We start from the raw sequence: 13,811 nt of genomic DNA on the forward strand, positions 1-13,811 counted from the left end.
TGACCCAGCAATCTCATTACTGGGTAAATGCCCAAAATAATATAAATTATTCCACCATAAAGACAGATACACACATACGTTCATTGCGGCACTAATCACAATAACAAAGACATGGAATCAACCTAAATGACCTTCAATGGTAGACTGGATAAATAAATGTGGTACATATATGCCATAGAATACTATGCAGCTATAAAAAGAATGAGATTATATCCTTTGCAGCACCGTGGATAGAGCTGGAGACCATCATCCTAAGCAAACTAACACAGGAACAGAAAACCAAGTAACACATGTCATCACTTATGAGTGGAAACTGAACAATGAGAATACAAGAATACTAGAAGAACAGACACTGGGGCTTACTTCAGGATGGAGTGTAGGAGGAGAGAGATCAGAAAAAAATAGCTATTAGTTACTCTGCTTATATATCTAGGTAACAAAATTATCTGCACACCAAACCCCCATGACAGTTTACCTATTATAACAAATTTGCTCATATATCCTGAACCTAAAAGGTAAGAAACAAAAAAAGAAAGAAGTTTAAAAATAATGTATGCCTAATTATGAGGTTTTCCCTGCCCCCATTGTTCCATTCTTCTACCTGCCTCCAAGATATTATTATTATTCCCTAAAATCCTTGACTTGACCAGTATGCAACGTGTGCATGTAACAAAATTGCACATATACTGCATAAATTTGTACAAATTTAACAATGATACCATCATCCAAGATAACCTTCATCCTGAAACTAGTATTCAATATTCTCTTGCTTTGTTTTATTTTCATAACTTTACAAAGTGGATATAATGATGTTTGTAATCTTCTGGTACTTAAATTATTAGCCTAATCTTCCCCTTTAATTAAGTCATTAAAAAAAAAAAAAACACTGAAACCAGGCACGGTAGTTCATACCTGTAATCCTAGCACTGTGGGAGGCCAAGGTGGGTGGATCACCTGAGATCAGGAGTTCAAGACCAGCCTGACCAACATGGTAAAACCCTATCTCTACTAAAAATACAAAAATTAGTCCAGCATGATGGTGGGTGCCTGTAATCCCAGCTACTCAGGGAGGCTGAGACAAGAGAATCCCTTGAACCCGGGAGGTGGTACTTGCAGTGAGCCAAGATTGTGCCACTGCACTCCAGCCTGGGCAGCTGAGGGACACTCCGTCTCAAACAAACAAACGAACAAACAAAAAAACAGAAAAAAAACCAACACTGAATAGCATATTGCTCGATCCCATGCATATTTCTGGATACTATTGGTCATTTCACTGTAATTTCTTCATTTTGACAAGTGCATTGCTGTTTACCATTGTTTTTACTCAGCATCAAGATCTTGGGTATTATTTTGTGTGGTAGGTGCTAATTATATTGTTTAAAATGACTTACCTAATGAAAGTAGGCCATAAAGGAACAATGATGACAGTGATCATGAATGTCCAATTTTGTGTCCTTGAAGTCAACTTCATGAATTAAATGAAAATGCCCTTTCAGGCTTTCATTTCCAAAAAACTGATGGAAGCCTCTTTGTATCATTCAGAATTTTACAGAGAAACAGAACCAATAGAAGATAGGTAGGTAGATAGATAGGATGAGAATTGGCTCACATAATTATAAGAGGCTGAGAAGTTCCACCATCTGCTGCCTGTAAGCTGGAGAACTAGGAAGACTAGTGTTATAAGTCAGTCCCCGACCAATGGCATGAGAAGCAGGGTTGAGGGGGTGGGGTGAAAATCTTCTGGTTTAAGTCTCAGAGTCTGAGAAATAGGAGATCTGATGTCCAAGGTCAGGAAAAGATGGATGTCCCAGCTCAAGAACAGAGCAAGATTTGGCCTTTCCCTACCTTTTTTTCTGCTCAGGCCCTCAATTAATTAGATGACACTCACCCACATCAACAAAGGCAGACCTTTACTCAACCTATGGATTCAAATGTTAATCTATTCCAGAAACACCTTCACAAACATACCCAGAAATAATGTTTTACCAGCTATCTGGGCATCTCTTAGACTAGTCAAGTTGACAGATAAAATTAATTATCACAATCTTCTATTACAAAATACCTGAAATGATAAATCTGAGCATATGGAATTGAATTTACAGGATAGAAGGGGAAGTTTGTAGATGTCACCAATGGAGAAGAAACTGAAAGCCAGAACAACAAGGGTGCAAACTCACTTTGCATGGACACTGGAGGCTCAATCTGGGGAGCTTTGCACATGGCCCAAACAGTACAAAGGCTTGGCATTAATGGTTTGCTCAGGGATCATGGGATGCTAGGCATTGAGACTGTGTGAGACAAGGAGTTAAAACTACAAAGTCTGTGCAGAGTCAGAACTCATGAAAACTGGTACTCTCACTGGGACTAGAACTACATATATTCCACAGAAAGAAGGATTTCTCAGCCCAGGGATCTGGTAAGAAAAATCAAAATTTTATTTAAATAAACTAAAACCACAACTCTGCGTTTGTTCTGGTACACAGTTCAAATTTACCTTGTTCTCATACTGTGGATTCCTGATGAAAAGATTAAAATAAAATTGGATTCAGAGTACCTGGTATTCACAGAGTGCAAGACAGAAATAAAGGCAAATTTGTTCTAGAGGAATAATTTTATGAGCTAAACAATGGGCTTTTTATTTTTAAAAATCCCTGCAAAGGTAAGTGAACAAAATGGTAAAACACAGTCTTCCAGTAAATAATAGGACTACCTAAAATAGACAATAAAAATAAGACATAGACATAATTTCCCATTGTCTTCCCCCGCCATACATACTTCTTTTTAAACAAATAACAACAGAATAATAATAATGCTTCCTACCCTTGCTTTCATCCTGGCTTCTAAGATTTACTGCATCAGAAAAAGACAAGTAAAGTAGTAAGGATTAAACAACATCCTTCAACCTGAAACAAATAAGTAAATTTGAATTATACTTATTTTATATTAAATAAAATTTTAAATATTATAAACCACAAGCAAAGTATAAGGCCCTATGAAAAATATGAGATTTAATCAAGTGTCATTATTCCTGCCTCATAACTTGTAAATTATAGTAAAAGCCATGTAACAAATATTTGTATATAAGTACAGAATTTATGTTAATTATAGTTTATGACCTCACTATTGAACTCTACTCTGTCTTAATAATTATAAGCAAATGCTATAAGTAGTTTCCCAAATACAGACAATATGGTCTCTCAAGTATCCCCACATAGTGGGAGGCTCTTTACAACTTAGGCAAGATAAATTTGCTACCATTCAACAGCTTTATTTGAAGGAAAACAAACACTAATCTGAACTACCATATAATACAGGAAACCAGTGAAGGTAATGATCTCTTTCCCTCTCTTTTAAAAACTGATTTAGTTTGCAAGTAACAAGTCAAGGTAGCTATTGGTACAAAGGTTTGCTAAGAAAACCAGAAATGGGAACTTAAATTATAAGTCAAATCCTCCCCTTTAATTCAGTTATACTTTTTGGAAACTAGGATAAAAGACTGGAATATATCCCTTAACTGGCATAATGGGATTCAAAAATCATTCCTTTATTATGTTTTTCTTCTTAGTTTATGGGATAAGTTTTCCATATGGTATTTGACGTACTTACAGGGAAGTTTGTATTTTGGCTTTCTCTCCTGTAAAACACATGCTCTTGAGTTCTTGGAATCTGATTGAACATCCTCTGTCTCAGAGGCTGCCCAAAGGCTGTTTTTATGCTATCTCTAGGGTTTATACATACACAGCCTCCAGCCAGAGGCTGGACTTTAATTACTTTAACTTAGGAGGGCTTTCCAGTTGAGGAGTTGTGGGTGGGCATAGACATAACTTCCCTTTGTCTTTCTTTTCCCCTCATACAGACTCTTCTTCTTAAACAAAATAACAAAAAAGTAATAATAATGCTTCCCACCATTGCTTTCATCCTGGCTTCTAAGATTTACTGCATTGGAAAAAGACAAAGTAGTAAGGATTAAACAATATCCTTAAAAATTGAAGCAAATTCATATTCAGGTTCAAACAAATAACAAAATAAATCTAAAATCCCTCTGGCTTTATTTCTGCATTTTCTTGTTTGAGCCAAAAAAAGAAAAAGAGAAAACTTAGAAAGAAAACTTGCGTGTGTATATGTATCCAATGTTGTTGTCATCCTAATGTTCAGAATCTCATGAGAAATATGTTTCCATTGCAAGTGCAATTGTATGTCTCACACACAGCACTAATGTATTAAGATGGTATGAATGTTGACAGAAAGCAAATGGCACTGAAGCCAACATAAAAGTCTCTGCTAAATCATAATCTGGAATTTCCTTTGTTATGGTCTGGCAAATTTCCCATTATCAAACTGGAGTAAAAATATACTACTACTGGGGATTATGCAGTATTAATTTGTCCAAATCTTTTCCATGTCCCTTAAGCTTCCAATACTATTTCTTTATATGCAGCACATGGCCTTGTCTACTTTAATGAATTAATATAGGGCATTCAAGATTAAATCCCTTAATTTTTATTCCCTAAAATAAAAATTCAATGACTGTTTTTCCATTTTTAACAAAAATACAACATATATCTATCATACTTTACCTTTTACAAGGCAAAATTTCTCAAGTAAGCCTCACAACAGCTCTAGAAGTTAGATGGGAAACAAAACATTGTTCCTATTTGGTGAGTAAGAAAACAAAGGCACTGAGTAGTAAATAGCTTGGCTAAGTCACCAGCATGGTGAATGAGCAAACAGGTGCCAGCCACAGGCTTCTGCCTACCAGCCTACACATTCTTAAAACAGAATTTTGGGTTCAAATTTTGTTTCTAGGGCAGGTTCCTAGACAATGAACCTCACAGTTACTTTCTTGCAAAATAGAAATAAAACATTTTTATATTTTATATTTTTGTAAGAATTAAAGGATATGTTGTATAAAAGCGTTTTAGAACAGCAACTATATGGTATATTGTTAATAAATGTAATTGTTTTCATTTTTTTCTAAGAAATATTGTTTTCACCCCTTTGTAAACTTAGTACCCCTACTTGTATTCTTTTTCTCATTATAGTCTATAAATATCCTCCCTCCTTTAAATATTCTATCTCACTCTCTACTTCAGATCTTTTCTGTCTACCAACATTTTCAGGATTCTTAATTATATGTGCAAAAATGATCATTGTTACTCTAAGTATCATCTTTTTTTCATCCCCTACTTACTCAATGTTTTCTCTGAAAGTACCATGCATGAATCATTTAACTTTCCAGCTGGAAATGACCTTCCAATTCATTCACTAATTAGGCACATAGACCTCAAAGAAGTTACCTCTTTTCTTTGTGCAAGATACAAGGTACCACCTAAGAAGTAGAATGAAGCCTTGAAGCCTAGTCAGGTCCCCTGATGGGATGGAACAGTGTGTTCTTTCACACTCTCACACTCATTCTGCCTTCACTTATACAACCCAATTATCCATCAATTTTTGCCTTTTGGATTTTAGTTCCACTACTCTTCTAAAAAAATAGTAACTTTGGCTCACTCTCTTCAGAATATAAAACTCTTGACCTCCTTTTACACTTCCAGTTTGCAATAGAATGCACAAAATTGAATTTACACTTTAGTTCTGATATGCACAGGAAACAGGAGGCTGGGGTCCCTGGTGAGGGGATCCATCCTCAAGCTTGGAAACCCATGGCCCTAAATAAGAATAGGCATTCCTGTTTTCATGTCTAAATGTTGCCTTTTCCAAGACCACTCTGGCCCACCACACCCCTATTCTGTACCCAAATAAACCCCAAGCTCCACTGGCAGAGCAGCAGAGCAGCACAGCAGAGAAGGAAAGAAAAGACAACTGAAGATCGAGAGGAGATGAGGCAACTGAGCATCAGAGACTACAGATAGATGTGGCTTAACTTCAGACAGCAAAATTTTGGAGAAGAGCCTGGTGGAGGCAACTAGGCTTCAGGAGAGGATTATCTTCCCACTCCATCCCCTCTCCAGCTCCCCATCCCACTGAGAGCCACCTCCATTACTCAATAAAACCTCAGCATTCAGTGCCTTCAAGTCCGAGTGACCTGATTTTTCCTGGAACCTGGAAAATGACCCAGGTACCAAGAGGGGAGTGTGAAAAACGCTGTCTTCCTGACTCTCCACTGAGCTGGTTAACACTTTGCTACACATGGATGGCAACTGCTAAAAGAGCATTGTATCACCCCTAGACACTGCCATGGGGCTGGAGCCCAAAAGTGCTTGCCCAGGCTCCTGCACCTGCTTACCTGTGTGCTCTCCCTCCCATAAGGGGATTGAGCTTGAAGCAACAGAACAAATGAGCCACACCACTGTCACAAGTCTTATGAGGGCATTAGGGAACTCTCTCATTTCAGTTCTTCTGTTAAAATATACCAATTTTTAAATTCTTATCTTACCTACTAGAAATGCTCTAACAAACTCTCATTTCACCTTCTTTTATCAACTGCACTTCTACCTCTGGTGATTGAGTTCTCTCATTTGGCTTCAATCATAACATCACTGTAAATCATTTTATAAAACTGATTAATCAATGTAACATATATTTTTTTAACTCCAACTGTGAGACTCTATGCCACAACAGAAACTTTACAGACTAGTGGGGTTGATTCACTGGTGTGCTGATACTTAACAACTGACTCAAACCCTTCTCCAAAGAAAATGAAATCTCTAATTTATAGAGTTTCCCCAATTCCATGATGTACATATTTTAAAGATATTTAAGCTATTAAATATTGTTACTAAATGAAAAGTTGGGAAGAGACACTAATAACAAACACTTGCAATCCAGTATAAGCTCATTCCAATATTCAAGGGAACCCGTGAATATTAAATGTAAAAATCCAAATAAACATATACACTTCATAAATGCTGTGTCTAACTTTGACTTCTTTCACAAGTATTTGCAAAGGATCTAGGTTAATTTTCCATTACAGACCTCCAGATCCTCACAACATTCATCATACATTTGTTTATTCCCTTTGCAGAAAAAAAAACTAATAGTGTTACTACAGATATTATTGAAAAGAAGCTATTCTTTGATCTGTGTGCACCTTTAAAAAAATTATTAAACTTTATTCTTTAGAGCAGTTTTGGGTTCATTGAGCAGAAAGTAGAGAGTTGCCATTTACTTCCTCTTCCCATACATGGACAAACTCCCCACTATCGATATACTCCACCACAATGGTACATTTGTTGTTACCAATGAACTACATTGACACATCATTACCAACTAAAGTTTATAATTTACATTAGGGTTTACTCTTGGTGTTGTATGTTGTATGGTTTTGGGCAAAATTATGACAACATGTATCTACCATCGTAGTATCATACTGATTCCGCTGCCTAAAAATCTTGTGTTCGCTCAAGCTAAATTGTTCCTTCTTCCAAACCCCAGAAACCACTGATATTTTTACTATCTTTATAGTTTTGACTTTTTCAGAACATTATATAATTGGAATCATATAGTGTGTGGCCTTTTCAGATGGGCTCTTTTCACTTAATAATATGCTTTTAGGTTTCCTCTTGTCTTTTCATGGCTTGACAACTCATTTCCTTTCAGCTCTGAATAAAATTCCAATGTCTAGATGTACCACAGTTTATATATTCACCTACTGAATGACATCTTGGTTGATTCCTCATGTTGGCAGTTATGAATAAAGCTGCAGCAAACATTTGTATACAGGTATTGTATTGACATACATTTTTTAAGTCATTTGGATAAATACCAAGGAGCATGATTGCTAGATTATACAGTAAGAGTATGTAAGAAACTACTGCACTCTTCTAAAGTGGCTGCATCATTTTGCATTCCCAGAGCAATAAATAAGGGTTCCTGCTGTTCCACATACTCACCAGCATTTGCTGTTGTCCGTGTATTAGAATATTTTTCATCATTCTAATAGGTTTGTAATGATATTTTATTGTTGCTTTAATTTGTAATTCCCTAAAGATATATAATGTTGAACATCTTTGCATATGGTTACTTGCCATCTGTCTATCTTCTTTGGTGAATTATCTGTTCAGTCCTTTCCTCATATTTTAATCTGGTTGTTTTCTTATTGTTGAGTTTTTAAAGTTCTTTATGTATTTTGAATAGCAGTCTTTTATTAGGTATGTCTTTTACACATATTTTCTCTCAGTGTGACTTTTCTTCACATACTCTTGATATTCATTCACAGTAAAGGAAAATTTGATTTTAATGAAGTCCAGATGATCTATTCTTAATTTTCATGTATCATGCCTGTCATGTTGTATAATATCTAAAAAGTCATTCCCATCCCAAAGTCTTCTAGGTTTACTTCTATGTTATCTTCTAGGAGCTTTACAGTTTTCCATTATATATTTAGATCTATGACCCATTTTGAATTAATTTTTTGAAGAAAGACATAAGATCCTTGTCTAGGTTCATTCCTTCACATGTGAATTTCTGGTTGTTCCAGCATCATTTGTTAAAAAAGACTATCTTTGTATTGCTTTTGTCAAACATCAGTTGACTATATTATGTGAGTCTATTTCTGGACTCTCTATTATGTTCTGTTATTCTATTTTATATTCTTTCACCAGTACCACACTGTCTTGATTAATGTAGATTTATAGTAAATTTTGAAGTCCCATATTAGTGTCAGTTTTCTTTCTTCTCCTCCTCCAATAGTGTGTTGACAATTCTGGGCCTTTTTCCTCTGCTTTCCTCTAAACTTTAGAATCAGTTCGTCAATATCTACAAGATAAATTGCTGGGCTTTTGACTGAGATAGCACTGAATCTATGGAACAAGTTGAGAAGAACTGGTATCTTAAAAATATTTAGACTACTGTCAATGAATATGGAGTAACTCTCCATTTATTTAGTTTTTCTTTGATTTTTAGAGTCGTTTTTGTAGTTTTCCTCATATACATCTTATACATATTTTCTTAGATTTATATCTAAGTATTTCATTTTTTAGGGTGCTAATGTAAATGATATAGTGGTTTTAATGTAAATTTCTACCTGTTCGTTACTAATACATAAGAAAAGAATTGACTTTGATATATTAAACTAGCATCCTGCAATATTGCTCCAATGGTTTATTAGTTCCAGAAGTTTTTTGTCATTCTTTTAGGTTTTTTTACATAGAAAAATATGCCATCTACAAAGTTTTATTTCTCATTTTCCGATTAGTATAGTTTGTAATTCCCTTTCTTGTCCTCTTGCATTATCAATGATGTTGAAAGCAGTAGTATAAAAAGAAATCCTTGCTTTATTTCTAATCTTAGCAGGAAATCCCAGTTTTCCACCATTAAATATTATGTTATTTGTAGTTTTTTGTAGATCTTAAAAATCAAATCAAAGTAGCACTTATCTCTTCTTGGTTTACTTAAAGATTTTATCATGAATGAGGGTAGATTTTATCAAATGCTTTTACTGAATCTATTGATATGCTCCTGGCATATTTCTACTTCAGCTTGTTGATATGATGGATTACATTCATTGATTTATATATTTTGAACAAGCCTTGGATACTTTGGATAAATCCCAGGTCATGATACATAATTATTTCTATAGATTTTTGGATTTGATTTGTGAATATTTTGTTGAGGATATTTGCATCTATGTTCATGAGACATATTGGTCTGTACTTTTCTTATAATGTCTTAGTCTAATTTTGATATAAGACTAATTCTGACCACATGACACCTTTTTAAAATAAAAAGATAACTTGTACCTTTTCACAAATACAACACAAAATCCTTACAAAGCACTTCTGCTAGGTTTGTCCAGAAATGGAATCAGTTGCACTCTTTTTAGTTAAAAACAAGAGAGGGGCCTGCATATTAACATGACTCAAGCAATAAGTTTATGGTTTTATGGAATTACTGCCAATTATTTTTGCTCCAGTAAGGTTACATCAAGGGTCAAAAAACTTTTATTTATAAGAAGACATATCATCATGGGTACAATACTTTGGGACTGTATCTTCAAAATTTGACAAAATTTGGTTCTTACCAAGAGGACACAAACAGATGGAAAAACATTCCATGCTTATGGTTAGGAATAATCAATATTATGAAAATTGCCATATTGCCCAAAGTAATTTATAGATTCAATGCTATTCCCATCAAGCTACCAATGACTTTCTTCACAGAATTGGAAAAAATCACCTTAAGCTTCATATGGAACTAAAAAAGAGTTTGCATAGCCAAGACAATCCTAAGGAAAAAAAAAAGCTGAAGGCATCACATTACCTGACTTCAAACTATATTACAAAGCTACTGTAATCAAAACAGTATGGTGCCAGTACCAACAAGAGATATAGACCAATGGAACGGAACAGAGGCCTCAGAAAGAACACCACACAACTACAACCATCTGATCTTTGACAAACCTGACAAAAACATGCAATGGGGAAAGGATTCTCTATTTAATAAATGGTGTTGGGAAAACTGGCTAGCCATGTGCAGAAAGCTGAAACTGGACCCCTTCCTTACAGCTTATACAAAAATTAACTCTAGATGGATTAAAGATTTAAACATGAGGTCTAACACCATAAAAACTCTAGAAGAAAACCTAGGCAATACCATTCAGGACATAGGCATGGGCAAGGACTTCATGACTAAAGCACCAAAAGCAATGGCAACAAAAGCCAAAATAGACAAATGGGATCTAATTAAACTAAAGAGCTTCTGCAAAGCAAACGAAACTATCAATAGAGTGAACTGGCAGCCAACAGAATGGGAACAAATTTTGCAATCTACCCATTTGACAAAAGGCTAATATCCAGAATCTACAGAGAACTTAAACAAATTTGCAAGAAAAAAACAACCCTATCAAAACATGGGCAAAGGATATGAACAGACACTTTTCAAAAGAAGACATTTATTCAGCCAACAAACATATGAAAAAAAAGCTCATCATCACTGGTCATTAGAGAAATGCAAACCAAAACCACATTGAGATACCATCTCATGCCAGTGAGAATGGCAATCATTAAAAAATCAGGAGACAACAGGTGCTGGAGAGGATGTGGAAAAGTAGGAATGCTTTTACACTGATGGTGGGAGTGTAAATTAGTTCAACCATTGTGGAAGACAATGTGGTGATTCCTCAAGGATCTAGAACTAGAAACACCATTTGACCTAGCAATCCCATTACTAGTTACATACCCCAAGGGTTATAAATCATTCTATTATAAAGACACATGCAAACATATGTTTATAGCAGCACTGTTCACAATAGCAAAGACTTGGAACCAACCCAAATGCTAATAAATGACAGACTGGATAAAGGAAATGTGGCACATGTACACCACGGAATACTATGCAGCCATAAAAAATGATGAGTTCATGTCTTTTGCAAGGACATGGATGAAACTGGAAACCATCATTCTCAGCAAACTGACAGAAGAACAGAACACCAAACACTGCATGTTCTCACTCATATGTGGGTGTTGAACAATGAGAACACATGGACACAGGGAGGGGAACATCAGATACCATGGCCTGGGGGGCAGCGGGCTAGGGGAAGAATAGCAGGGGGTAGGGGGATTGGGGAGGGATAGCATTAGGAGGAATACCTAATGTAGATGATGAGGCAATGGATGCAGCAAACCTCCACCATCACATAGATACCTATGTAACAATCCTGCATGTTCTGCACATGTACCCCAGAACTTAAAGTATATTAAATAAAAAGAAAAAAAGAAAAAAAACCTTTTTCATTTATTTTATCAATACATAAATTCCAAATGCTTCATAATATTGTTTTGGGTAGAAAACAAAGAAATCCAATCATTTGTCTGTTGTCTTTTTTCTTTTCTCTTTTTTTGGGGAGAATTAAAATTTAGGGTGTTAAAAGACCATGTTCTTTACTTTAAAGGATCTTAATGCTAGTCCTGTATTAACAAGACATGCATCCTAATTTTGGTACCTAATTCATAAAGATCCAACCTATTTCTATTTCCTTTTATCTATCTTCAAATGGGTTCCCTTTCAGCACTTGAAGCCTGAATCATAATTTCACCTAGGTCCTATTCTATATTTACATAATCAAGTTCAAAACCTCATATCAATTTTAACTGTTCTTTTTTTTTGACGTCATTATTTATATAGTTACAAGTTCTATAAACCTTGCCTCTTTAAAATAAATTTTTCTATCATCCAGATCATTTTGCTTGTCACTCCTTTATGACCCATTTTCTCTGTATTACAGTTATATGTATGTGAATATTAATTTATCTGATAGATTGTACTTTGAGAGCACATAATTTGGGGATGTTGTATCTATTAAATTCTAGCCATTGTATTTTTTCCTCTTTAATTTGTTGAACTAGAATATGACATATAAAATAGATACATGTTGTTTTGAAAGTAAATAATTTTTGTCTAGAAAAAGACCAATTGGGAGTTAATGTCAATGTAAAAAATCCCTAAAACTAATTCCTAAAGCTGCCATCCAGAACCCTGCAACATATAATTTTTTCAAAACATTTTATCTGTAAAAGTATATGTCTAAGTGGTTAGATTGCTTATTAATACTTGGATAATTTAATCCATGTTATTATACTGACAGTTCTTGCTTTTATTTTTAATCTCAATTATCTAATTTTTGTATATTAACCATCTTCAAACTTTTTGAGTAAGTATTGTTAGCAGATGTCACCTGTAAGTAAACTGAGGCCCACAGAGAATTTTCTTAAGATATCTAGTCCATAAGGGAAAAATGGTAACGTCTGCCAGGTTTACCTAATGCCAGAATCCATGCTTCTAACCATTATTTTAAACGCGATTTCCAAAACAGAAATTGATTAAGATGACATATGTGATTGCTATAATTTGAACTGAACTCTTCAAAAATATATGTTTGAGTTTTATCCCCTGATGCCTATGAATTTAATATTTTTTGGAAATAGATTCTTTGTGTATGTAATCAAATTAAGATGAATCACATTAGAGTAGTGTATGCTCTTAACCCAGCATAGTATCCTTATAAGAAGGGGAGAATAAACACAGAGACAGAGACACACAGGGAGGGCATCATATGACAACAAAGGCAGAGATGACAACAAAGGCAGAGATTGGAGCAATATGTCTGCAAGCTAAGGAAAGCCAAGGGCTTCTAGCAACAGCAGATGCTAAGAGAGAGGCATGGAACAGATTATTCCCAACAGTGTTCAGAGAAAACATGGCCGTGTGTTCAAAGAGAATGTGGCTCTGCTGACACCTTGATTTTAGACTTCTAGCCTCCAGAACTGGAAGGAAATACATTTCTGCTGTTGTAAGCCACCCCTAGTTTGTGTTACTTTGTTACAGCAACCCTAGAAAACAAATAACAATAATCAATTACACTCAGCACTTAAAGCTAATAAGATGCATATATTTCTCATATTTTCAGAAATGTTTACAGATCATTAGGAAAGTATTCTTATGGAATATAAATCCATCCCCAAGATTATAATGCCATGTAAATAATTAAAATTATTTTCAAGTTCATGCATCTAAAATAATAATACTATGTGAATTATCATCTAGGAATTAAATATACATGCTTTTATTTAAAGATGTGTTAAATATGCTTACTTTTTATTAATTTTGCTAAAATTTAAATTAAATAAAAGATTCTATATTTCTGGTTAATAATGTATTATGGGGAATAAGTCTTGTGATTTTTCTCCCGCTTAACAGTACTAATTTATGGAAGAATTTGAAATTGTCAAGATGAGGAAATGTCATTTTATATTCATTTTTGTCTTTTTGTTTTTGTTTAATTATCAAATTCTCTCTCTCTCTCTGTCTGTGTGTGTGTATATATATATAATATATATATATGCACACATGCAGAT

Source organism: Aotus nancymaae, unplaced genomic scaffold (assembly GCF_030222135.1).
Source record: "Aotus nancymaae isolate 86718 unplaced genomic scaffold, 86718_ANA_hifiasm-v0.15.2.pri h1tg000002l, whole genome shotgun sequence".
NCBI classification, from domain to species: Eukaryota; Metazoa; Chordata; class Mammalia; order Primates; family Aotidae; genus Aotus; species Aotus nancymaae.